The 27,162-nt window shown below is 37.4% G+C and overlaps 1 protein-coding gene across 2 annotated transcripts in view; it reads left to right on the top strand.

Annotated features, from left to right (window-relative positions):
* Positions 1–27,162, top strand: part of ZDHHC17 (zDHHC palmitoyltransferase 17) — a 91,422-nt gene that overhangs the window by 3,514 nt on the left and 60,746 nt on the right. The gene's annotated exons all lie outside the window — the stretch shown is intronic.

The following is a 27,162-nucleotide window of genomic DNA, read 5'->3' as shown; positions in this document are numbered from 1 at the left end:
CTCTGTAAGCCTTTCCAGCTCTTTCACAGGGTGAAGCCGCAGTCCTCCCTTCTGTCAGTGTATTATTTAAGGGGCTCTGTTTCAGCAAGATCTGACTCAGAGCTTTGAACTGGATTGCCTAGATGTCTAGGGCTTTCATCTCTTGCTCGCTTCCTTTTCCTCTCAATTTTAAAACTTCTATTACTGCCTTTCCTCTAGTTTCTTGTGTTTTGTTTTTTTAATGGTCACGCTTTTTGCGTCACATTAATTTTGTCCATATTCATGTCTCATTTTTTTGTTTAGAATATTAAACTGAGTATTACTGTGTCTCCACAGATTTTGTAAAATCTATTTTTTGAAGCTTTGCTTTAGTGAAAGTGATTATGCCCTTTTCCCTATTTTCCCCTAATTTTTTTTTGCCCTATTATGTAGTTGGAGGCGTACATGTGAACACATAAAACTCATTTGGTTTCAGAAAGCATGTAGACAATTACTTTGAAAATTGATATTCTTCTTGTAGGTTACTAGCATGCTCTTTCTCTTCAAAGCATATCTTTCTGGCGGTCTTTATCTTTTCTGCCTTTTTTTAATTCAGCAAAAATGCTGTATGTTATATAAGTGTAATTTGAATTAAAAAATACTGTACCTTAAGCCTAATAACCACTGAGCCATATATATAAAGTGAAAATGCATCTAATTGGTGACCTCATGGATTGTGACAAAGCCAAGGGTGATGATTACTGATCTATAGAAACAAAATTATATGATTGTGAAAAATGCCAGTTCACTGTTTTGATTTGTTTTATTTTGCTGTTTTTATTTAATGAGAGAATTATCCCAGAAGTATTTATAAAGAGTGAACTGTGCAGTGGTTAGATATAAGAGAATATAGGTTAAGAGTGTGGGCATTGGTGTTTGGCTGCTTGAGGTGAAATCCTAGTTTTGTCATTTTTTAACAATGTGACTCTGGGCAAGTTATTGAACTGTGTCCCAATTTTCCAGACTAAAATAGGAATGTAGTAACACCTACCTTAAGAGGTTGTTGTGAAGATTAAGTGATATAATATGTTTAAAGTTGTGTGTCTGGCACTTGGTAACACAATATAATTAGCAATTAATGTTGTGGTAAGAAGTTAATAATGTTTCAAGCATGTATTTGATATAGAGGCAGCTAAATAGCCAAGGTAATTAAAATTGTCTGGGGATTGAGGAGGACTGGTAGAAGACTTGATTATAAACCTTTTTTGCACTGGTTGATTTTCTTAAAGGTGTGCTTTGGTAAGAGGAGTGTTTATTGAGCATCTGTGGTCTTGAAAATTCTCAAGATCACAAAGTAATGGGGAATAGAAAATAAGACATTGCGAAATGAAAAAAGATGAACTGTTTAAGCCTTTAGGTTCCTCAGGTTAGGTCAGTGTGAGTGCACATGCCTGCACACTTTGTTAAAAATTAAAAAGGCATCATGGACCTCCTTTCCTCCAGAGTATCTTGAGGTGTTAGAGCAGTTAGGGTTAGTCAGTCAGTTAAGGTATCCTAATATTTTGTGCTTTGAATAGAACCGCCAACAAGCACATAATCCAGAAAGGTGTTTCAATATCGAGGTTATGTAAAATTCTCTTTCAAAGCCTCGTCAGGTTCTAGTATTAGTTTATGATGAGATTCTGTTACAGATAGGTAATTCAAGAGAAAATGTCAGATATTTTAAAGTTTGGAGTTTGAAAAATTGGTTTAAGGCAATACCATATTTATAAAATACACAAGAAAAATTCTTACCCAATGTAATAGTTTTCCAGTTGTAGGATAATATCCTTTATTAAAATCTCTTTAAAATAGAGCTATAGGCAGCTAATTTGTAAGTGTAGTTGACACCCTTGGGCAATGTGCCTGTTGGGGGCATTGACCCTCTTTTGCAGTTGAAAATCTGTCTTTTAACTCCCCAGCAGCTTAACTAAGTCTGCTGTTGAATGGAAGTCTTATGTAGAATATAGATCATCAATTAACATGTATTTTGTGTGTTACGTATATTTTATACTGAATTCTTACAAAAGTAAGCTAAAGAAATTGTTTTTCAAACTGTTGCAAAACTCCAAAAATTTTTCCAATATAGTTACTGATAAAAACTACACACAAGGATACCTTGTGTTCAATTCATGTTGAATTGAACATACGTGCTGTTCAAATTCATGTTGTTCAAGGGTCAACTGTGCAGTGAAACTTAAACTTTCTGTAAAAGAGATACTGTAAACACTTTAATTTCCTGAGCTATAGATGGATAAATAGAATATTTTTTATTTTTGTGTTCAGTTGTTGAAATTTGCCAAATGGATTACTCTATTTTCTAGAGTTAATATATGCAAAATATGATCAAATCTTTCTTTGATAAATCAGAATGTTTTAGAATCTTAAAGCCCATCTTTTTGATTATCAGTGATTATTGTTGCGGCAATGGAGGTGATAGGGTTAAATGTACCTGAAGTTTTGTGTGTGTGTATATGTCAAATAGCTTGTATTTTTTAATCACTTGTTTTATACTAGGAAAAATGAAGTGAAAAACACGTAACTACTCTGATAACTACTCACGTAAACTACTGATTGAGATGTTACTGTACTCTACCCTTGTTCAGTTCTTAAAAACAGCTTTCTGATTACAAATACTTGTTAATTTATGAAGGATTTAATAAGGGATAAATGGAACTGTTGAACGAAACTATCCCTGTTTTCATGGAAAAAGACAAACCCTTCTGTGAACAGAAGACAGAAGTTGGTTGTTATGTTATTATCCTTGGTTGAAAATATCACCAACCCCCTTAAAACTTATTTGGGCGAAAAAGGGAATTTACTGCCTCATGTAAACCAAACTTGGAATGATGGGTACACTTGTGTTCAGGGATATCTGGAACCTGACCTGAGAATACTACCAAGACTGTGTTCTTTACCGTTTAGGTTCATTTTCCTAATGTAGATCAGCCTCTTTTATGTAGTGGGAAATGTATGCTAGAATTTTTTTTTTCATCTCAAATTTCAGTTAACTACTAGGGAGGGGACTGAATGACTTTTCTTATTCCACATTGGAAAGTGGCATCAGGTTGTCCTGATTGAGGTTATATTCCTACTCTTACACTATGGAATAGGGCCTGTAATTGGCCAAGATCTCTTGCTTGGAGTTGGGGGAGGAAGGAATGATAGCTATTAACGTAAAGAATTGTTTTTTTGCTTTATTTCTACTCCTCTGTAGTTTTTTATATACTGTAAGAGATGTTGTTATTACACTGAACTAATTCTTAATAAATGTTCTAGTTGAGCCATGAAATAGCATTCTGTTTGAATAATGTAGACCAGGGTTGGGAATCTTTCTCTGTAGAGGCCAAATAGTAAATATTTTCAAGTTTGTGGGCCTTATGGTCTGTTGTGGTTGTAGTCACTGCTCAGCTCTGTGGTGGTTGCAAGAAAGCAGCTGTAGACAGTATGACACATGCATGAATGGGTGTGCTGTGTTCCAATAAAACTTTTTATAAAATCAGGTGGTAGGCCAAATTTGACCTATGGGATGTATTTACTAGCCCCTGATCTAAATATAAATAGAAACTCCAAGAAACTTATGTTAAAACATACGGTATTTCAGTGCATTGAATCTGTTAATTGCTGGTGTGCAGTAACTTCACCAGTGATGGTTTTGTATGGGAAATGGGTTGGGTGAAGTAAGAGTGTTTTCTGTGTGTGTGTGTGTGTGTGTGTGTGTGTGTGTGTGTGTGTGTGTGTGTGTGTGTGTGTGTGTGAGTGAGAGTATGTAAATCTTATGGAGAAATGTGTTAGAATACACATGCTTCCATATACACCTCTCAAAGTTTCTAATTTAGTATATGAATTTGTGGTATGTATATTTTGAAAAAGTTTAGAGCTGATTCTGATAAGCACTCCTGTATTTTATCCACCTCCCCGGATAGGTACTTGATGATATGAGAAGTTTTATTACAGGAGGAGGAAGGAAGCTGATTTGACGTTTCCAATATGAGGCATTGTACTGATTCTTTTCATGTTGCCACCTCCATCTAATAGGCAATAATGGTAATTGCTAACACTTAGTCTAATTGTTACCACTATCCTCAACAGTTTTACTTGTATATATTCATTTAATTCTCATACCTTTTTTATACCTACTTTACAAATGAGGAAATTGAGGCATAGGGAGGGTAAGTGTCTTGCTGATAAGTGGCTGAGTGGAATTTGGATCCAGGTTGGAACTGCTTGAATGCGGTTACCCTTTTTTATAGTACTGCATAATGTGATAGTGATGATACAGTTGATTAAATATTATTTGCCAGGAACTGGTTAGCTATGATTGCAAATTACCTCATTTAAAAAAAAATTAAAAATAATTTTAAAAAATAGACTATGTTTTTTACCATAGTTTTATGTTCACAGCAAAATTGAGCATTTGAAAGTACAGAATTCCCATATTCCTGCTGCCCCCACTAATGTCCAGACTCCACCGCTGTCTGCATCCTGCACCACAGTATGACATTTGTTAAACTGATGAACCTGCATTGACACATCATTATCACCTGAAGTCCATACCTGATGTTAGAGTTCACTTTTGATGTACATTCTGTGGGTTTTGGCAAATGTGTAAACCTGTATATCCTCTATTACAGTATCATACAGAATAGTTTTATTGCCCTGAAAATCCTCGGTGCACCACCTATTCATCTCTCCCCACTAACTCTGGCAGGCACTGATCCTTTTTACTGTTCCATACTTCTGCTTTTACTATACAGTAGGTAGTCTTCTCAGATTGGCTTCTTTCACTTAGTTTCCTCCATGTCTTCTCTTGGCTTCATAGCTCATTTCTTCTTAGTGCTGAATGATATTCCATTGTCTGGATATACAACAGTTTATCCATTCACCTACTGAAGACATTTTGGTTATTTTCATGATTTGCTCATTTATTTTTCATAATTCTGCCAAGTAGGTGTTATTAACTCTTTACAGATTAGTAAACAGACTCAGAAGCAAAGTAATTTATTCAAGTTCATACATCATTAGCAGTTGGCAGAGTTTGTATTAGAACCTAAACTCTCTGACTCCAAACCTTATATATACTCTCCCATATAAATTAATAGATCAAAACAGATTATTTTTTAATATGTAATAGGAAAATTATCAGAGTTACTATTAGCTCTTGTTATTAGAGGATTTAGGGGAGGACTCAGTTTTGGCAGTTGCTCTAAGGCCACTTCTTTGAATAACTTTTTTTTGGTATCATTAATCTACAATTACATGAGGAACATTATGTTTACCAGGCTCCCCCCTTCACCAAGTCCGCCCGCACAAACCCCATTTCAGTCACTGTCCATCAGCGTAGTAAGATGCTGTAAAATCACTACTTGTCTTCTGTGTTGCACAGCCCTCCCCGTGCCTCCCCCCACATTATACATGCTAATCGTAATCCCCCTTTCTTTTTCCCTCTCCTTATCCCACCCTTCCCACACATCCTCCCCAGTCCCTTTCCCTTTGGTAACTGTTAGTCCATTCTCAGGTTCTGTGATTCTGCTGCTGTTTTGTTCCTTCAGTTTTTTTCTTTGTTCTTATACTCCACAGATGAGTGAAATCATTTGGTACTTGTCTTTCTTCACCTGGCTTATTTCACTGAGCATAATACCCTCGAGCTCCATCCAGGTTGTTGCAAATGGTAGGATTGGTTTTCTTCTTATGGCTGAATAGTGTCCCATTGTGTATATATACCACATCTTCTTTATCCATTCATGTACTGATGGACACTTAGGTTGCCTCCATTTCTTGGCTATTGTAGATAGTGCTGCGATAAACATAGGGGTGCATCTGTCTTTTTCAAACTGGACAGCTGCATTCTTAGGGTAAATTCCTGGGAGTGGAATTCCTGGGTCAAATGGTAAGTCTATTTTGAGCATTTTGAGGAACTTCTATACTGCTTTCCACAATGGTTGAACTAATTTACATTCCCACCAGCAGTGTAGGAGGGTTCCCCTTTCTCCACAACCTTGCCAACATTTGTTGTTCTGGTCTTTTGGATGGTAGCCATCCTTACTGGTGTGGGGTGATATCTCATTGTGGGTTTAATTTGCATTTCTCTGATGTTTAGCGATGTGTAGCATCTTTTCATGTGTCTGTTGGCCATCTGAATTTCTTCTTTGGAGAATTGTCTGTTCAGCTCCTCTGCCCATTTTTTAATTGGATTATTTGCTTTTTGTTTGTTGAGGTGCGTGAGCTCTTTATATATTTTGGATGTCAAGCCTTTATCGGATCTGTCATTTACGAATATATTCTCCCATACCCTAGGGTACCTTTTTGTTCTATTGATGGTGTCCTTTGCTGTACGGAAGCTTTTCAGCTTGATATAGTCCCACTTGTTCATTTTTGCTTTTGTTTCCCTTGCCCACGGAGATATGTTCATGAAGAAGTCGCTCATGTTTATGTCCAAGAGATTTTTGCCTATGTTTTTTTCTAAGAGCTTTATGGTTTCATGGCTTACATTCAGGTCTTTGATCCATTTTGAATTTACTTTTGTGTATGGGGTTAGACAGTGATCCGGTTTCATTCTCTTACATGTAGCTGTCCAGTTTTGCCAGCACCATCTGTTGAAGAGACTTTCATTTCCCCATTGTATGTCCATGGCTTCTTTATTGTATATTAATTGACCATATATATATTTGGGTTAATGTCTGGAGTCTATTCTGTTCCACTGGTTGTGGCTCTGTTCTTGTGCCAGTACCAAATTGTCCTGATTACTATGGCTTTGTAGTAGAGCTTGAAGTTGGGGAGCGAGATCCCTCCTGCTTTATTCTTCCTTCTCAGGATTGCTTTGGCTGTTCAGGGTCTTTGGTTGTTCCATATGAATTTTAGAACTATTTGCTCCTGTTGAAGAATGTTGTTGATATTTTGATGGGGATTGCATTGAATCTGTAGATTACTTTAGACAGGATGGCCTTTTTGACAATATTATTTCTTCCTAGCCAAGAGCATGGGATGAGTTTCCATTTGTTAGTGTCCTCTTTAATTTCCCTTAAGATTGTCTTGTAGTTTTCAGGGTATAGGTCTTTAGTTCGTTGTTTTATAGGTCATTTAAATTCAGTATCAATTTTCAGTTATTTTTGCATGAAGTATGAGAATTAGGTTAAGGTTCTTTTTATTTTTCTGCCTATAAATGCCCAACTGTTGCCACACCATTTGTTGAAAGATTATTTTTCCTCCATTGACTTGTTTTTACATTGCCGAAAATCGCTTGAGCATATCAGTGTGTGTTTTATTTCTGGGTTCTGGGTTCTGTCTCATTGATCCGCATGCTTGTTCTCAGCCAGTGTCGCACAGTCTGGGTTACTGTAGCAATGCAATGGGCCTTAAGGTTGAGTAGACTGCTTTTTCCTACTTTATTCATCCTTTTCAAAATTGTTTTAGGTATTTTAGTTGCCTCCCCATATAGATTTTAGAACAACCTTGTCTATATCTATAAAAGATCTCGCTGGGATTTTGATAGAAATAGCATTAAACTTGTAATCAGTGTGGGGAGAATTGACGTCTTTACCACGTTGAGTCTTCCAATCCATAAATATGGTATGTTTATCTATGTGTTTGGATTATCTTTTTTTTTTTTATCTGTGTTTTGTGGTTTTCAGTATAAAAGGACTGTATAAGTTTGACTACACTAATTTCTCCTCTCATGCCTACTAAAGGCATCTCTTGCAATTCTCTCATAATCCTGCATCATCAGTTTGGACTCTACCAGATCATTTCTAGTACTGATCATTTTCCCATCCTAAAAAATCCCAAATCCCAAATCCGTGTTTTCATTTGATCCCACTTGTATTCTGTCTGCTACCCTCTTTTTTTGCAGCAAAACGCCTGAAAACAGTTGCCTGTCCTTGCTGTTCCTATTTCTTTCCTTCTTTTCTTCAATTGGTTCCAGTCTCTTGTATGCCCCCGCCTTGTGAAAGTCACGTGCCATGTAGGTTGCTAAACGCAGTGGCCGGCTTGTGGTCCCCAACCTTCTTGACTTGATAGCAGTGTTGATGTAGTTGATCTAGGTGAACTTCTTTTTGTTTTGCTTTGGAGAAATGCAGATCAAAACAAGATATAATTTGGTACCCATCAGATTCCTCCAAAATTAAGAAGTATGGTAAATCTAAGTGTAGTGAAAGGAAAATTCATGTTTCTAGTCAGGGTATAAATTGGTAATACTACCTTGAAAAGCAGTTTAATGATCGTGAAGTTGAAGATACCCAAAGTCTTTTTATCCAGAAGTTTCTTCACTTAGGTGCCTACCCTAGAGAAACCTTTTATAGATAACATATGTAAGATTGTTCATTGCGATATGGTTGATAGTAGCAAAACATCTCTTGGTAGGGGAATGTATGTGGATAATGCAAATAAAATACAGTTGACCCTTGAGCAACATGGGTTTGAGCTGTGTGTATCCACTTAATACAAGGATTTTTCTCAATACATATATTGGAAGATTTTGGGATTTGCAACAATTTGAAACAAGTTTCTTTTCTCTGGCTCACTTTGTTGAAAGAATACAGTATATAATACATACAAAGTATATGTTAATTGATGGCTTATGTTATCCATAAGACTCAGTCAACTAGGCTATTAGTAGCTAAGTTTGGGGAGTCAAAAGTTACGGATTTTGGCTGCATGGAGTGTTAGTGCCTCTAGCTACCGAGTTGTTCAAGGGAAAGCTGTGCATGTATTAGCACAGGTAGATCTCACAAACATTATGCTAAGGGAAAAATACTAGTATGAAAGGATAAGTACTTTGTGATATACTTGTGTATAGAAGGATTTTAAGTCAGCCTTTTTTTTTTTGGTATCAATCTACAGTTACATGAGGAACATTGTTTACTATACTCCCCCCATCACCAAGTCTCCCCCAGAAACCCCATTACAGTCGCTGTCCCTCAGCATAGTAAGATGCTGTAGAATCACTACTTATCTATCTTCTCTGTGTTGCACAGCCCTCCCCATGTCCCCACCCCCACATTATACATGCTAATCGTAGTGTAAGTGGGCCTTTTTTTTGGTCATTTAAGTATTTTTCCTGGAACTCAAAGGTGAAGTTGGTAGTTGACAAAAGATCCTGCAGTATAACATAGAAGTGCTGAACTTGTTGGGAAGGGATTGTGATTCTTCATGGAACTCTATCTCCAACCTGAACAAGATAAAGAGAGACTTTAATGGGAGGAAGGGTTCTTTGAAGAGATATCAACCCAAGAGGGAGAGCTGTAGTGTTTATAAATTGTCCTTCATGTGGATTGCAATCAATTCCTCTAAAAGATTGGGGGACTTTTCAGGAGGGAAAAATGTATCTCTGGCTAGATGCTCACTGGGTTGCAGAAGATAGGCAAGCTTCCCTGGGATGGTATCTATGTGGAGTGTTACAGAATTCTTGGAAAGGTATGATTTGGGTCCTCTGTAATTATTGAAGGTCCAGAGACTGGGGGCTTCTGCCTTGCTGGGGAAGCATAAAGGTGAGAGATACATAAAATAGCTTGCAATGGAAGAGCCAGAGGGAGGGCTTCCTGGGTATGTGCCATGATGTTGAATTAAGGGTGCTTCCTTTGGGCCAAGCAAACATTTTAGAGGCTAGACAGGCTAGAGCCATCTTTGTAGAAACATACCAAAGAGAGTTGCCTGCTTGGCAGAAACCACCCCAGGATTATACCACTGGCATAGAACTTGAGGAGGAGTGTTCAGAAGTGAGCTGGAGAATGTCTCTTCTGTGCTAGAGAGTGTTTCAGAGGGAGGTTCTGTCAAAGAAAGTTGGAGCTGGACAGTAGTTGAGGTGGTAAAAGTGGATTTCATTGAGGAACTGTTCCAGCTGGGGAAAAGAAGCACTCAGTGTAGACCTGGGCTCCATTCCAACTGCAAGGTCAATAGCAGATTGGTAGAAAACACTAAGAAGAGATATTAAGGGTAGGGGAATTCTTACTAAACCAACTTTAACAGGAATCTTGCTGAAGGCAGGCCAGGATGATCAGACATCAAAGATGGGAAATTCTCTGTGAACAGACTTATTAGCAGGATTCTTGCTAAAGCTGGACCTTACAGTCCCAGTAAGGATGGGGCCAAGGTTGAGACCTATGAGAAGAGGGCTCAGAAGAGTCTGACCAAAGTTTGGTCAAGAAAGACATCTTTGTCCCCCTGGGGTAACTTTCAGAATTCTAAAAATGCTGTATGTGAGAGAGCCAACAGTTGATGCTGCCAGTGATTTGATAGCCAAGAGAAAACTACAACAGGACCAGCTTATATAATGTGAGCTTTTCCTCTTCTTTCTGTTCCACCATTATTCCTGTCCTGTGGTGGGCAGAATAATGGCCCCCCAAAGATACCGAGTCAAGTCTTAATGCTTGGAACCTGCAAGTGTTACTTTATGAGGGAAAATGGGTCTTTGCATGGGTAATTATTAATCAGTCTGGAGATGGGGAGGTTATTCTGGATATCCAAGTGGACCCTAATAGCATTCCCATGTGTCCTTGTAAGAGGGATGCAGTGGGAGATTTGAACGCACAGAGGAGAAGGCTTATATGAGGCAGATCAGAGAAATCTGAAGATACTGGCCTAGAATATTGGAGTGATGTCATCACAAGCCCCCAGAGCTGGAAAAGGCAAAGAATGGCTTTTCTCCTAGAGCTTCCTGAGGGAGCATAGCCCTGCTGACACCTTCTTATACTCATATTTGATTTTGGACTCTGACCTCCAGAACTATAAGATAATAAGTAAATTTGTGTTGTTTTAAGTCACTGAGTTTGTGGTAATCCATTAGAACAGCAATAGGAAGCTAACACATACACTGCTGCCTGGTGCTTGACTGTTTGCATTGCAGTGGGAACAGATAACAGGGCCGTTAACTTGGAGGGAAACAGGGACAGCCCTGGTGACATTGTGAGTTGAAGGAATTGCGGGAGTAGTGCCTTCTGAGTAGAATAGCTGACATGAGCAAAAAGTTACTGAAGTTTTTAAAATGCATAGCTTCTTGGAATGGTTGGTATACATAAGCATATAGTCCCCTCAGAAGGGAATGCTGGATACTAATGCTGGAAAAAGTCCATTGGAGCCAGTGGGTGTGATTTTGTGTGATTGCTGAAATGTTCTCACTTTATCATGTATGCATGATCTCTGAAGGGTTTTAAGAGGGGGAGTGATAGGAATAGCAACATGGACAGACCCTTTGAGGGTATCATAGAGGCAAAACAGAAAAGGACTGATAGGGATTTGTTTTGAGAAAAAAAGAAGTCTTAGTAACTAATTACACCAGAAATTTTGTGAGACTTCACTCGAGGTTGAATGAGATTTTAGCTTGGATGTTTTGATAATTGGAAATGCCTTTTAGTAAATAGGAAAGGAAGGAGAGAAAGAATATCTTGTGGAGGTGGTGAGGAAAGAAAACCATTAGATAATTGTATAAAGTTTCATATCTAATCCTGTTATTTCTTTTCTCAACCTCTTTGATTCTCTATTGCTTACTGAACTAGATTCCCAAGTGCCTTTGTTGATTCTCAGTTGAAGGTGGGATTTGTGCATTTCTTGTTTTAGGATTTTTGGTGTTTCTTTGCCATCCACATTTATATTTTGGTGATTAAATTTAAATAATTTACCTGTGCCCTTGACTCATACAGCTAAAAAGACAAAATAAAACAACTTAAATGCTCGAAAAGTATTTCCTCAGAATCTTTCAGAGATGGGACATTTTTGTGTCTGGGCCGGCTTTCTGGGGCCTCATTGGAAATGTGGCCAGGGCTTGAATTTGGGCTGCTGGTAAGAAGAGTTGGCTCTGTGTATGGAGGGCTGAGGGAGGGAAGGTCACTTCCATAACATTTTCAGTCCAACTAGGAGATAACGTTAAAAGAATGCTAGTCAGAATCCTATAGTAGAGGGTAAAAGTGAGAATAAATCTCAAGTGAAATGTGAAACTGGACATACTCTATAATGTAAGGGTATGGTGGCCAAGTGAGGTTTTACATCCAAATGCATTATTATTCATTCTCTGGGATGTATTTGAATAACTATGATTTAAGAACTTTATAATGACTAATAATAAAGGCTTTATCTTTTTAAAATGGAAAAAATATAAGGAAATAAAGGTGTACTGTTGTTATTTTTTCCAATATTGCATTTGATGTTTTTGCCAATGACAAATGACATAGAAATGAAAGAGCACATTTATTTGCAGATTTTATTGTATTCTTAGACTATTCAAAGAGAACATAAAAAATCAAAAATTATATTGTTAACAGTGTGGCCACATAGAAGATAAGTCTGAACATTAGTGTTCCATAGTATTCCCGTATACTAGTTAGAACCAACTCCAAACTACAATGACCATGACTTACATAGATTGCCATCTGCATGCTACTTACCAGAATAACTCAGAGTGGTGTTAGTCAGGATAGGGTAGGTTTTGCTGCAGTAGCAACTCTAAAACCTTAGTGGCTTACATGTTAGTGGTTCAGTACACACACATTGCGGGTTGGACAGTGGCTGCTGTGGGACCTGGACTGATACAATATCTAAAATTTTAAAAAAGAAAAAGTCAGTCACTTGGTCTCATGTAACTCAAGGGGCCAAAGACATGCTGTCCTACCCTGTTCTTGGAAGGAGAACTAGAAATACTTGATGAGTGGCAGTAATATTTAAAATTTTAATCTTAAAAACAGTAATATTTAAATATAATATAAAAGTCAAGAACAAAAAGGCCCAAGAGAAAGATTAATGACTATAAAAAGTAAAATCCTTGAAATATATTGAAAGCATAAATAACGATTCTAAAAATGGAACAGAAGTGTTTAAGTAAGTATGAAAAAGGTTAATATCTAATCTCTATAACTAAAAATTTGATTTAAATACACGAAACAAACTTCAGGACTCAAGTACAATTAAATGGTCAAAGATAAGAACAGGCAGTTTTCAAAGATGAAAGAGCATAGGAAGATATATCTAAAATTGGAATTTGAGTATTATTTATTCTCTTTAAATTAGGGGAGAACTTAAAAATAACATCTAATGCTAGTGAGTTTATCGGGAAATGGTTAATCATATATTGCTGGTGGGTTTATAAATATCCCTTTGCAAAACATTTTAGATACTGTATCCAGAACCATACCTTTAAGAACTCCTCTCTAGGAAGGTTACACCAGTTACAAAGAAGGAATGTTAAATGAGTTGAAGAAAGTATGTTTAAGTAGTGGGAAAAATCCATTCTTTGAAATGAAAATGTTCTTTCATTTCACTTAAGGTCACTATGCCAGACTGTTTGCTAAGCATTGGGAGTCCACAGATAATCATTTAAGGTAGGGTTCTTGCCCAGTCAAAATTTACAGCCGATAGGAGAATGTTAGGCAAAGACTTGGAAGAGAAAGAATAACATCTGAGTTTAGGTAGAAAATGTAAAAATAACCAAATATTCAGTGACTGGGATATGTTGTTGTATATGTTTCAGCATATCAATCTAATTAAATATTTTGCAGTTGCTAAAAGCAGTATTTATAAAAACGATGTGTAATGGCATGAAAATAAAAGGGAAGAATATAAAACAGTACTGTAATTACTGATTACATAGCGGTGTTGAGAGAAATTTGCAAAATTAGGATAAATTCAGAACAGCCTAACTCGTGTCTAACAACAAAAAACATCTGATAAATCGTGCTTGAGGGTCATTCTACAAAATACCTGGTTAGTTCTCAAAGCTGTCAAGATCATCAAAAACAAGGAAACTCTGAGAAATTGTCATAGCCAAAAGAAGCCTAGGAGTCATGACAACTTAAATGTAATGTGATATCCTAGATGGGATCCTGGAACTGAAAAAGGATATTACATAAAAACTAAGGAAATCTGAATAAAGCAGACTTCAGTTAATAATGTGCCAGTATTGGTTCATTAACAATATAACAAATGTACCCTACTAATGTTAATGTTAATAACAGAGGAAACGGGGTGTATGGGATATGGGAACTCTGAATTGTTTTTGTAAATCTTAAACTATTTTAAATAAAAATCCTAAGAATAAAGTTCATTTTTAAAGATAAGAGAGGAGGAAAAAATAGAGGCACTTGTTTATCAAATGTCCGGAAAGAAAAAATATGCCAAATTTGATGTATATGGCAAGTATGTGCATATGTATAGATTAATGCTGTAAGGAAATGAAATAAAAACCAATTTTAAAGAAGCTAGATAGTGATAAACGTTTTCCTAGGCTAAAGTTCGTTGGAAGCAAGCAAGGTTAATTTGATAGTTTAGACTGAGGCAATGGTGGTACTGCAAGAGAGAACCTATGCTTCAAGTTGGATTCTGCTTATTAGAAGCATCAGTCATGTCCTATTAGCCAGGGATCAGGGACCACAGCAGAATACAGAACATGAGACCCGCTGCTTAGAAATCTTTCCATTATATAACGAAATCATTTTTGTCTAATCCTCCCTTAAAGAGGGTGCCTCAGGTTAGTAACGGATTCTGTCTTGAGTGTAGTGCCATCTGCTGGCATTACTAACTAAATACATTTTTAAAGAAACAATTTTGTAGTGGCTGCTGGTTTTCCTTATTCACTGTTCACTTGGGTACTTATGTTTTATGCTTATGCTCTTTCTATATATATTTTTTATTAAGGTATCATTGATATTTGATGATATATAAACTCTTATGAAGGTTTCACATGAAAAACAATATGGTTACGACATTCACTCATTATCGAGTCCTGCCCCATAACCCCTAGTCCCTTCTTGGAGTCTGTGAGTCTGCTGCTGATGTGTTCCTTCAGTTTTTGCTTTGTTCTTATACTCCACAGATGGGTGAAGTCATTTGATACTTCTCTTTCCCTCCTGGCTTATTTCACTGAGATTAATACCCTCTGGCTCCATTCATGTTGTTGCAAATGGTAGGACTTGTTTCTTTCTATGGCTGAATAGTATTCCATTGTATGTATGTACCACCTCTTCTTTATCCATTCATCTACTGATGAACACTTAGGTTGCTTCCATATCTTGGCTGTTGTAAAGAGTGCTTGCAATAAACATAGGGGCACATATGTCTTTTTGAATCTGAGAATTTTTTTTCTTTGGATAAATTCCTAGGAGTGGAATTCCTGGGTCAAATGGTATTTCTACTTGTAGATTTTGAGGGACCTCCATATTGCTTTCCACAATGGTGGAACTAGTTTGCATTCCCACCAGCAATATAGGAGGGTTCCCTTTTTTCCGCATACTTGCCAGCAGTTGTTGTTCCTAGTCTTTTTGATGTTGGCCATCCTAACTGGTGTGAGGTAATATCTCACTGTGGTTTTAATTTTGCATTTCTCTGATGATTAGCGATGTGGAGCATCTTTTCATGTGCCTGTTGGCCATCTGAATTTCTTCTTTGGAGAATTATCTATTCATATCCTCCACCCATTTTTTAATTGGGTTATTTGCTTTTTGGGTGTTGAGGCGTGTGAGCTCTTTATATTTTTTGGGTGTTAACCCCTTGTCGGATATGTCATTTACAAATATATACTCCCACACTGTAGGATGCATTTTTGTTCTGCTGATGGTGTCCTTTGCTGTACAGAACCTTTTTAGTTTGATGTAGTCCTATTTATTCATTTTTGCTTTTGTTTGCCTTCCCTGAGGAGATTCGTTCATGAAAAAGTTGCTCATGTTTATATTCAAGAGATTTTTGCCTATGTTTTCTTATAAGACTTTTCTGGCTTCATGACTTAATTCAGGTCTTTCATCCATTTCAAGTTAACCTTTGTGTATGGGGTTAGACAGTAATCCAGTTTCATTCTTTTCATGCAGCTCTCCAGTTTTGCCAACACCAGTTCTTGACGAAGCTGTCACTTCTCCATTGTATATCTGTGGTTCCTTTATCATGTATTATTGGCCATATATGTGTGGGTTTATATCTGGACTCTCTATTCCATTGATCTTTGGGTCTGTTCTTGTGACAGTACCAAATTGTCTTGATTGCTGTGGCTTTGTAGTAGAGCTTGAAGTTAGGGAGTGTAATACCCCTCCCCTAGCCCCCACCTGCTTTATTCTTCTTTCTCAGGATTGCCTTGGCTATTCAGGGTCTTTTGTGGTTCCATATGAATTTTAGAACTATTTGCTCTAGTTTGTTGAAGAATGCTGTTGGTATTTTGATAGGGATTACATTGAATCTGTAGATTGCTTTAGGCTGAATGGCCATTTTGACAATATGAATTCTTCCTATTCATGAGCATGAGATGTGTTTCCATTTATTGGTGTCTTCTTTAATTTCTCTCGAGTGTCTTGTAGTTTTCAGAGTGTAGGTCTTTCACTTTCTTGGTTAGGTTTATTCCTAGGTATTTTATTCTTTTTGATGCAATTGTGAATGGAATTGTTTTCTTGATTTCTCTTTCTGCTAGTTAGTTCATTGTTAGTGTATAGGAATGCAGCACATTTCTGAGTATTTTGTATCCTGCAACTTTCCTAAATTTAGATATTAGATCTTGTTTTGGAGTGGATTCTTTAGGGTTTTTTATGTACAATATAATGTCATCTGCAAACACTGCAGGTTTGACTTCTTACTTACCAACCTGGATGCCATTTATTTCTTTGTGTTGTCTGATTGCCGTGGCTAGGACCTCCAGAACTGTGTTGAATAAAAGTGGGGAGAGTGGGCATCCTTGTCTTGTTTCCAATCTTAAAAAAAAGCTTTTAGCTTCTCGCTGTTAAGTATTATGTTGGCTGTGGGTTTGTTATATATGGCCTTTATTATGTTGAGGTTCTTGTCCTCTATACCCATTTTGTTGAGAGTTTTTATCATGAATGGATGTTGAATTTTGTCAAATGCTTTTTCAGCATCTATGGAGATGATCATGTACTGTTTGTCCTTTTTTTGATGTAGTAGATGATGTTGATGGATTTTCGAATGTTGTACCATCCTTGCATCCCTGGAATAAATCCTTCTTGATCATAATGGATTATCTTTTTGATGTGTCTTGTAGTTTTCAGTGTATAGGTCTTTCACTTCCTTGGTTAACTTTATTCCTAGGTATTTTTCCATCTATGTTCATTGGGGATATTGGTTTGTGATTTTCTTTTTTTGTGGTGTCTTTGTTTGGTTTTGGTATTAGAGTGATGCTGGCCTCATGGAATGAGTTTGGGAGTATTCCTTCCTCTTCTACTTCTTGGAAAATTTTAAGGAGGATGGTATTAGGTCTTCACTAAATGTTTGATAAAATTCAGCAGTGAAACCATCTATACCAGGGGTTTTGTTCTTCCGTAGTTTTTTGATTACCAATTCAATTTCCTTGCTGCTGGTTGGTCTGTTTAGAGTTTCTGTTTCTTCTTGGGTCAGCCTTGGAAGGTTGTATTTTTCTAGAAAGCTGTCCATTTCTTCTAGGCTATCCAGTTTGTTAGCATGTAATTTTTTATAATATTCTCTCATAATTCTTTGTATTTCTGTGGTGTCTGTAGTGATTTTTCGTTTCTCATTTCTGATTCTGTCTGTGTGTAGACTTTCTTTTTTTCTTGATAAGTCTGGTTAGGAGTTTATCTATTTTGTTTATTTTCTCAAAGAGCCAGCTCCTGCTTTCATTGATTCTTTCTATTTTATTCTTGTCAATTTTATTTATTTCTGCTCTAATCTTTATTATGTCCCTCCTTCTACTGACTTTGGGTCTCATTTGTTCTTCTTTTTCTAGTTTTGTTAATTGTGAGTTTAGACTGTTAATTTGGGATTGATCTTTCCTGAGGTAGGCCTGTATTGCAGTATACTTCCCATTTAGCATGGCCTTTGCTGCATCCCACAGATTTTTGTGGTGTTGAATTATTGTTGTCATTTGTCCCCATATATTGCTTGATCTCTGTTTTTATTTGGTCATTGATCCATTGGTTATTTAGGAGCATGTCGTGAAGCCTCCATGTGTTTGTGGGCTCTTTCATTTTCTTTGAGTAATTTATTTCTAGTTTCATACCTTTGTGGTCTGAGAAGCTGGTTGGTACAATTTCGGTCTTTTTGAATTTACTGAGGCTCTTTTTGTGGCCTAGTATATGATCAGTTTTTGAAAATGTTCTGTGTGCACTTGAGAAGAATGTGTATCCTGCTGCTTTTGCGTGGAGTGTTCTGTACATGTCAGGTCCATTTGGTCTAACGTGTTGTTCAGTGCCTCTGTCTCCTTATTTTCTGTCTGGCTGATCTGTCCTTTGGAGTGAGTGGTGTGTTGAAGTCTCCTAAAATGAATGCATTGCATTCTATTTCCCTCTTAAACTGTGTTAGTATTTGTTGCACATATGTAGGTGATCCTGTGTTGGATGCATAGATATTTATAATAGTTGTATCCTCTTGTTGGACTGCCCCCTTTATCATTATGTAATCTCCTCCTTTGTTTCTTGTTACTTTGTTTTGAAGTCTATTTTGCCTGATACGAGTACTGCAACTCCTGCTTTTTTCTCCCTATTAATTGCATGAATTATCCTTTTGCATCCTTTTCACTTTCAGTGTGTCTTTGTCTTTGGGTTTGAAGTGAGTCTCTTGTAGGCAGCATACAGGTGGTTTTTTTTAATCCATTCAGTGACTCCATGTCTTTTGATTGGTGCATTTAGACCATTTGCATTTAGGGTCCTTATCGAAAGGTATGTTCTTACTGCCATTGCAGGCTTTATGTTCTTGGTTACCAAAGGTTCAAGGGTAACTTCCTTACTATCTAACAGTCTAAATTAACTCACTTAGAATGCTATTACAAACACAATTTAAAGTTTCTTTTTTTTCCCCTCCTTTTTCTTCTTCCTCCGTTCTTTATGTATTAGGTATCATATTCTGTACTCTTTGTCTATCCCTTGACTGACTTTGGGGGTAGTTGATTTGATTTTATATCTGCTTAGTAATTAATTGTTCTACTTTCTTTACTGTGGTTTTATTTCCTCTGGTTACAGCTATTTAGCCTTAGGAACACTTCCATCTATAGCAGTCCCTCCAAACTACACTGTAGGGATGGTTTGTGTGAGGTAAATTCTCTCAGCTTTTGCTTATCTGGAAATTGTTTAATTCTTCCTTCAAATTTATATGATAATCTTACCGGGTAGAGTATTCTTGTTTTGCGACCCTTCTGCTTCATTGCATTGAATATATCATGCTGCTCCCTTATGGCCTGTAATGTTTCTGTTAACAAGTCTAATGGTATAGTCTGATAGTTTTTCCTTTGTATGTGATCTTTTTTCTTTCTCTGGCTGCCTTTATAAGTCTGTCCTTATCTTTGATCTTTGCCATTTTAATTATTATATGTCTTGGTGTTGTCTTCCTTGGTTCCCTTGTGTTGGGAGATCTGTGCACCTCTATGCCTGAGAGACTATTTCCTTCCCCAGATTGGGTAAGTTTTCAGCAATTACCTCCTCAAAGACATTTCTATCCCTTTTTCTCTCTCTTCTTCTTCTGGTACCCCTATAATGCCTCTGTCCCCTTACGCTTGCTTGTTATGCTTGGATTGGTCATACAGTTCTCTCAGTATTCTTTAATTCCTAGAGTTCCTTTTTTCTCTCTGTGCATCATCACCTTTGAATTCCTCTTCTCTAGTTTTTGTTTCATTTACCATCTGCTCTACTACATCTAATCTGTTTTTAAATCCCTCCACTGTATGCTTCATTTCAGATACTGTATTCCTTAATGATTGAATCTCAGTCCTGAGTTTGTCCCTGAGTTCTTGAATATTTTTCTGTGCCTCCATGAGTATGTTTATGATTTTTATTTTGGAATCTCAGGAAGATTGGTGAGTTCAGTTTCACATGGTCCTTTTTCCTGGTGTTTGTGAATTTTGGTTTGAACCAGGTTCCTTTGATGTTTCATATTTGTATGTGGCACCCTCTAGTGCTCAGAACCTCTACTCTCTGGAGCTGCTCATCCCCTATAGCGATGTTGGGGGTTGCAGGGGAGTGGCGCTTATTCCTGGCAGGTGGAAAGAGCTGTTTCCTGCTTACTGGCTGCTGTGCCTGTCTCCACTGCCAGAACCAGTGGGCAGAGTGCACAGGTGTAACCCTGTATGCTTTGCTTTTGTAGCTGCCCTAGGCAGGGGCTCCATCTGACTGGCCTGATGCTAGGGCAGGGGCTGCTGATTTGTGAGCCGGTGCTGGCTGGCTGGGAAGAAGATGCAGCAGGCTGTGTATCATGGTTGGGGCCTTGGAGCTGCATAGCCAGTTCCCGCAGGGGTGTGGAGCACCTGAAGCTCCTGAAAGTTCCCAACCTGCTGGGCAGAGTGCACCCAGACAATTTTGTTCACCTGTCCTTTCTCCTGAGCAGCAAACTCTGTGCAGTCCTTGCCCCTTTAGCAGCCCTTTCACTGTTAGGAAGCCTCTCAGACTGCCTGCCTTTCTTTTGTACCAGAGCAGCCGGATGTGGATCCCTGTTTTCCCCAGCTGGAATCTGTCTTTCTAAGTATGCTGCCTGTCTTAGCATTCCATCCCCACTAATCTCCAGAGCACCATGCAATGTAGATTTGTGCTCCCAGAACAGATCTCCAAGGCTGGGTGTTCAGCAGTCCTAGGCCTCCACCCCTCCCTATTCCATTTCTCTTCCTCCCTCTGGTGAGTTGATGTCGGGGAGGAGCTTGGGTTCCACCAGGTCTTGGCTTTGGTACATTACCCTGTTCCCTGAGGTCTCTTCTTTTCTCCAGGTGTATGCAGTCTGGCACAGCCTTCTTTTCTGTTCCTCTTTCAGTATTAGTTGTATTAACTGTATTTTCGTATAACGAGGTTTTGGGAGGAGGCTCTGTATGACCTCTCCCGCTGCCGTCTTTAATCGTCCTCTGCTTTTTCTTTATATTAAAACAATCAATGTTCTTTTAAAAAATCCTTAAGTATCCCCAGAATTCATTCATCACTCCCTCTTGTTTTAAGAAGGTCTCACATTTGGCTTAACAGTTTGAGCTAGTACTCAGATGAATCACATACAGACACCCTTTTACCTTTCCGATTTTGTTATCAATCCTTATAGTTATATTAGGAATTAAATTTTAGCAACTCAAAATTGGATTGAGTCCATTTAGCTTTTTAATTCAGAGTCCAGCCTTTTATTATGATACCTGACAGTGGACGTTTGCACAGGGCAAGTTGTAAGCATGTGGTGAAGCCCTGCTCCCTGCTAATCTGCCTGTGTATGTAGGCTGTATTTGACCAAAGGCAGGTGGATAACGTGTCTTATAGGTGGCGTGTGTATGTCCCACAATTTTATTGAATTGTATCTCTTCCTTTTTTTTTCTCTTTTGTTTGGAAACAAGTGAAAATTTATTTAATTCAGAAATATCTTTTCACACATGTATTTGCCATGCATTTTACACCCTCTTTGAATTATCTCCATATCCTTGCCCATTTTTCAAATGTGTCGTTATTCGTGCTCTTTTCAGAGCTTTAAAAACATTTTCTTTACATTAAGAGTATTATTGCCAGTATTTTTATATTTAAAACTTTGGTCTGACTGGAAGTTACCTGATACAGGGAGTGAAGTAGGAATCTATAGGGAGAGTCCTTAGCCTGAGGCCTGGTCTTGCCAGGGGATTCACATCTCTGGGAAGCCTGGGAAATTGATCTGCCATTTACCTTGTCTTGCAGTAAACATTCAGGAAGTTCTGGAGCCATTTTGAACAAGTTACGTAGACCTGGAGAGCACCAAGCATATAGCTAGAGCCTCCAGAACAGTCAGGAGAGCCCAGGGAGGCACAGAGACACCCTGGGAACAGGAGGGTGTATGCTGCTTTCACCAGGAGAATGGTCTAGGCATCTGTTTGTGCTTGAGGAGTGTGGCAGGACCTGGGAAGCCTCCAGTGGGAGCACGGTGCCCTAAATTCTGCCTTGTTTGGCCCTGTTATTTTCAGACATGCTTCAGCATCACTTGCCATTCAAGAAACCATATTCTTGGCTGTATTATTGGCATCTTTCCCTTAAGCACATCACTCCTCTTTGTTGGAGCTTGCTCATTTTTTTATTCCAAATGGCTAGCTAATAGTACATTTATACCATTTTGAAGAACATATCTTTCCCTCCTGATTCTAATTTTCATTCTTCAAGCTGTTATTGCCCTGTGTATTACTAGAGGGTTCTATTTGTGCATTAGTTTGCTTTCTAATATATTGTAATTGATTGCAGGGCAAGTCCCTTTCCTTACTTTTTTTCTAATATTCCTGAACTTAATCTTTGTAAATGTCTGTTCTTTCAGATATTCTGTACCATTCTTGGAGACCCTTTTCTGATACAGCACTTATAAAACATCTATATTTGGTTGTTTATAATAAACTTAGAAGCACTAGGCCATAGAGGATTCTTCGGTCAAATGCTGCCTCCCTCTTTTTTAAATGAATGTAAACTTACCATTTACTAGATCTAACATTTTTAAAAAGTGAGCTAAATTGCACACAGACACTTGGTAATTAGTTGATTGGTTATATAATTGCATCCAGGCATGTGAATAAACATGTGTTACGGCATCTGTCATCCTGACATTCAGGCCCGTGTTTGTCTGTACCTGCTGTATAAGTTTGCGTCTGTGATGTTGGTTTCTCTTAGTGGCAGGTTACAGCAGCCAAACTTACTTCAACTCTTCTCATTCTTGTCTTCTACTTCAGCAGCAGGTCTGGGAGGTGCTTTCTTTCCTCCCAGTTCTCTTCAACAACTGCCAGGCCTATTAAACCTTTGGCTGTCATCTGGGTACTTTAAAGATCTTTCTAGTGGCTGTAATTTCTTTACTCCAATATATAAAATCATTGTTTGTTTAGCCTTAGAAGGGATTTTGAAGGACTTCTAATCTAGTAGTTTTAAAAATTTATTTTAAAACGAAATTATTTTTAAAAAGCAGCTGGATCTTTTTTTTTAGTTAAATCTTATATAAAGACCCAGTATCTTTTTTATTTTTTTATTTTGCTATCATTAATCTACAATTACATGAGGAACATTATGTTTACTAGGCTCCCCCTTCACCACGTCCCCCCGACAAACCCCATTCCAGTCACTGTCCATCAGTGTAGTAAGATGCTGTAGAATCACTGCTTGTCTCCTCTGTGTACCTCCCCCCACATTATACCTGCTAATCGTAATTCCTCTTTCTTTTTCTCCCACCTTATCCCTCCCTTCCCACCCATCCTCCCCAGTCCCTTTCCGTTTGGTAACTGTTAGTCCATTTTCAGGTTCTGTGATTCTGCTACTGTTTTGTTCCTTCAGTTTTTTTCTTTGTTCTTATACTCCACAGGTGAGTGAAATCATTTGGTACTTGTCTTTCTCCGCCTGGCTTATTTCACTGAGTATAATACCCTCTAGCTCCATCCATGTTGTTGCAAATGGTAGGATTTGTTTTCTTCTTATGGCTGAATAATGTTCCATTGTGTATATGTACCACCTCTTCTTTATCCATTCATCTACTGATGGACACTTAGGTTGCTTCCATTTCTTGGCTATTGTAAATAGTACTGTGATAAACATAGGGGTGCATATGTCTTTCTCAAACTAGGCTGCTGCATTCTTAGGGTAAATTCTTAGAAGTGGAATTCCTGGGTCAAATGGTAGTTCTATTTTTAGTTTTTTGAGGAACCTTCATACTGCTTTCCACAAAGGTTGAATTAATTTATGTTCCCACCAGCAGCAGTGTAGGAGGGTTCCCCTTTCTCCACGTCCTCACCAACACTTGTTTTTGTTTGTCTTTTGGATGTTGGTCATCCTAACTGGTATGAGGTGATATCTCATTGTGGTTTTAATTTGCATTTCTCTGATGTTTAGCAATGTGGAGCATCTTTTCATGTGTCTGTTGGCTACCTGAATTTCTTCTTTGGAGAAGTGTCTGTTCGGATCCTCTACCCATTTTTTAATTGGGTTATTTGCTTTTTGTTGAGGTGCAAGAGCTCTTTGTATATTTTGGATGTCAGTCCCTTATCGGATATGTCATTTATGAATATATTCTCTTATACTGTAGGATGCCTTTTTGTGCTACTGATGGTGTCCTTTGCTGAACAGAAGCTTTTTAGTTTGCTATAGTCCCACTTGTTCATTTATGCTTTTGTTTCCTTTGACCATGGAGATATGTTCATGAAGAAGTTGTTCATTTTTATATACAAGAGAGTTTTGCCTATTTTCTTCTATGGTTACATTCAGGTCTTTGATCGATTTTCAGTTTACTTTTGTGTATTGAGTTAGATGATAATCCAGTTTCATTCTCTTACATGTAGCTGTCCAGTTTTGCAAACACCAGCTGTTGAAGAGGCTGTCACTTCCACATTCTGTATCCATGGCTCCTTTATCATATATTAATTGATCATGTATGCTTGAGTTAATATCTGGACTCTCAGTTCCGTTCCACTGGTCTGTGGGTCTGTTCTTGTGCCTGTACCAAATTGTCTTGATTACTGTGGCTATGTAGTAGAGCTTGAAGTTGGGAAGTGGGATCCCCCCTGCTTTATTCTTCCTTCTCAGGATTTCTTTGGCTATTTGGGGTCTTAGGTGGTTCCATATGAATTTTAGAATGATTTCTACCAGTTCGTTGAAGAATGCTGTTGGTATTTTGATAGGGATTGCATTGAATCTGTAGATTGCTTAAGGCAGGATGGCCATTTTGACAATATGAATTCTTCCTATACTTGAGCACGGGATGTGTTTCTATTTATTGGTATCTTCTTTTATTTCTCTCATGAGTGTCTTGTAGTTTTCAGAGTGTAGGTCTTTCACTTTCTTGGTTAGGTTTATTCCTAGGTATTTTATTCTTTTTGATGCAAGTGTGAATGGAATTGTTTCCCTGATTTCTCTTTCTGCTCATTCATCATTAGTATATAGGAATGCAACAGATTTCTGTATATTGATTTCTTATCCTGCGATTTTGCTGAATCCAGTTATTCTGGTAGTTTTGGGGTGAATTCTTTAGGGTTTTTTGTGTACAATATCATGTCATCTGCAAACAGTGATGGTTCAGCTTGTTCCTTACCAATCTGGATGCCTTGTATTTCTTTTTGTTGTCTGATTGCTGTGTCAGGACTCTATCTTTTTTAGGGTTTCAAGAACAGTGTAAAGGGTGGGTGGCGGGGGATGAGGTGTAGACTTGACATGTGGTCTCCTGATGTCTATCTTCAGTGAGAGAGATAGAGTCAGTCCTTTGAATATTCTTTAAGAGAAACTTAATGCAAGGAATTTGTTAGTCCTGTTCTTTTCCAAGATAATGGTTACTCTCAAGCAATGGGAACTTATATTTAGAACTGCTTGCCCTGCTTTAAAATAGGGTCATTTGTTGGCTAAATACCATAATAAACTGTGTTAGGAATCTTACCACCTTACTCACTTGTGAATCTTAGCTTGAATGTGGAGTCCCTCATATTCTTACTATTTATATCTTGGCATTTTTTATCAAAGGAAAAATTAATCAGGATACTTGCCCCATGTCTCTGTTCTACCTTACCTGGGGATAAAAATGACATTAGTCACATGAAAGCCTTATAGTAGTAAGCCTTAAAAAGACATTTATTTTTTATTTTATGATTATTTGTTGTTTGCCTGTAAAAGCAATATGTTTGTCCTTAGTCGTAGAGAATAGCAGTTTGCCCTAGCAGATTTTTCAATTGAAATAGTTTTTAAAGTTGTATTACTACTTTTTAGATCTTATGTTATCTGTATTTAGGTTTTAATTTCTTAATTGGAAGGTTCTTGCTTCTAGAAGTATTTGACTTAACGTTTCTTGCCTACTTTGTCCTTGTGCTCTGAATTGTGATGTCCTTGAGGGCAAGGGGACTCCTGGGTATACATTTGCAGAGCTTGGTACAAATGGAAAAGTCAGCAATACTGATGCTGTCCCTATCTGAAATGTTGATATTTGTGATTACTTTTGCATTGGTTTTAATTTTTAAAAAGAGAATCCATTAAGATACTTGATTTTTATCTTGATTACTGAGTGTGGCACCTCTTAAATTTGCCAGTGGCCTCAGCCTGTCCTTAGCCTGGGGTCTCAGCACCTGATTAGAGTGCCTATATGTAGCAGGCTCTCCATACATCTTTCACCAGATACGTGATTCCATTCTGCTTGTAAACTATGACCAGGTTTTTATTTCCTTCCAGTGTCTTAGAGACTTACAGAAGTCAGAATGAAAGTTTAAGAAATTACTGTCCTTGTGGTAGGGAAGAGTAAAATCAGAAAATTTAGGAAGATGGAAGTTTTACTGGCCTGAGAAGTGTCTGTCTTCTCTTCATTCCACTGAATAGAGCAAAGAGAGGTTGAGAACTGGAATTCAGTGGAGAAATTAAATAGAAGAGATTTTTAAAAATTAGATGGGTGGGTCTTACGTATTTGGTTTTCTTCATCATTTCAGAATGTTGTACATACCCGAAATACTACCACCTATCCATATTGAAATTTCAGTAGTTCTATTTTAATGGAGTCAGAGAAACAATCTCTCAAAAAAAGTCAGTAAACTATATATAGTGTGTATGATGTGAGTCTTGGTTCAAGACTAATGTCTGTTTTCTTTCTTCTGCTTTTGTTTTTATGGTTATTACTGTGGTATTTTAATATTGGCTAGAGCATTTTCATAAGGAACTAAGCATTTATCTGTTGAAAGTTTATGTATTTGCTTTTGTGAAACTTTAATTTCCCTTTGTTGAAAATGTTCTGATAGTCTTCTAAACTTAAAGGTGGGACATACACTATTTTTTGGAATTTCCCATACAGATTGAATGGTTAGGATCATCTGAAGATCATAGTCTTTTTCCTCCAATAAAATGCCATTAAATTTGTATTGTTAAAATATTGGTGGTCAAGAGAGCATGAATTTTTCTAAGGATTTAATTCTTTCTAAATACCTTGTTAGGCCTTATCTTTTTGTGTATATTTAAGTTTTGTGTGTGTGCCTATTTGTGACAGAGAAAAATAATTAGAATCATAGAAATTTGAATGGATGATATTAGATACAGATGTCAGTTTTTCTCTTCACAAAATAAACAATTATATCTTAATGCTGTATTATATTGAGGAAGTTGACTATACATGTGCAAAGTTTGTATTTTAAATAGAAAATTGCACACAACATATAAGCTTTGAATGGATGTAATATTCTAAAAAACTGTTCCTTAAATTGTTATATAAAACATTTCTTTAAGGTGGTTGACATTTTTAGAACTATTCAAGTGGAATCACATTTTATCTGAGCTGTCTCATTCCTTATTCAACTAATGGTAGCTGCTTAACAAGCACTCAGATGAAGGAGTA

Source organism: Manis javanica, chromosome 10 (assembly GCF_040802235.1).
Source record: "Manis javanica isolate MJ-LG chromosome 10, MJ_LKY, whole genome shotgun sequence".
Lineage (NCBI taxonomy): Eukaryota > Metazoa > Chordata > Mammalia > Pholidota > Manidae > Manis > Manis javanica.
This window is presented reverse-complemented; position numbering and strand designations above follow the sequence as displayed.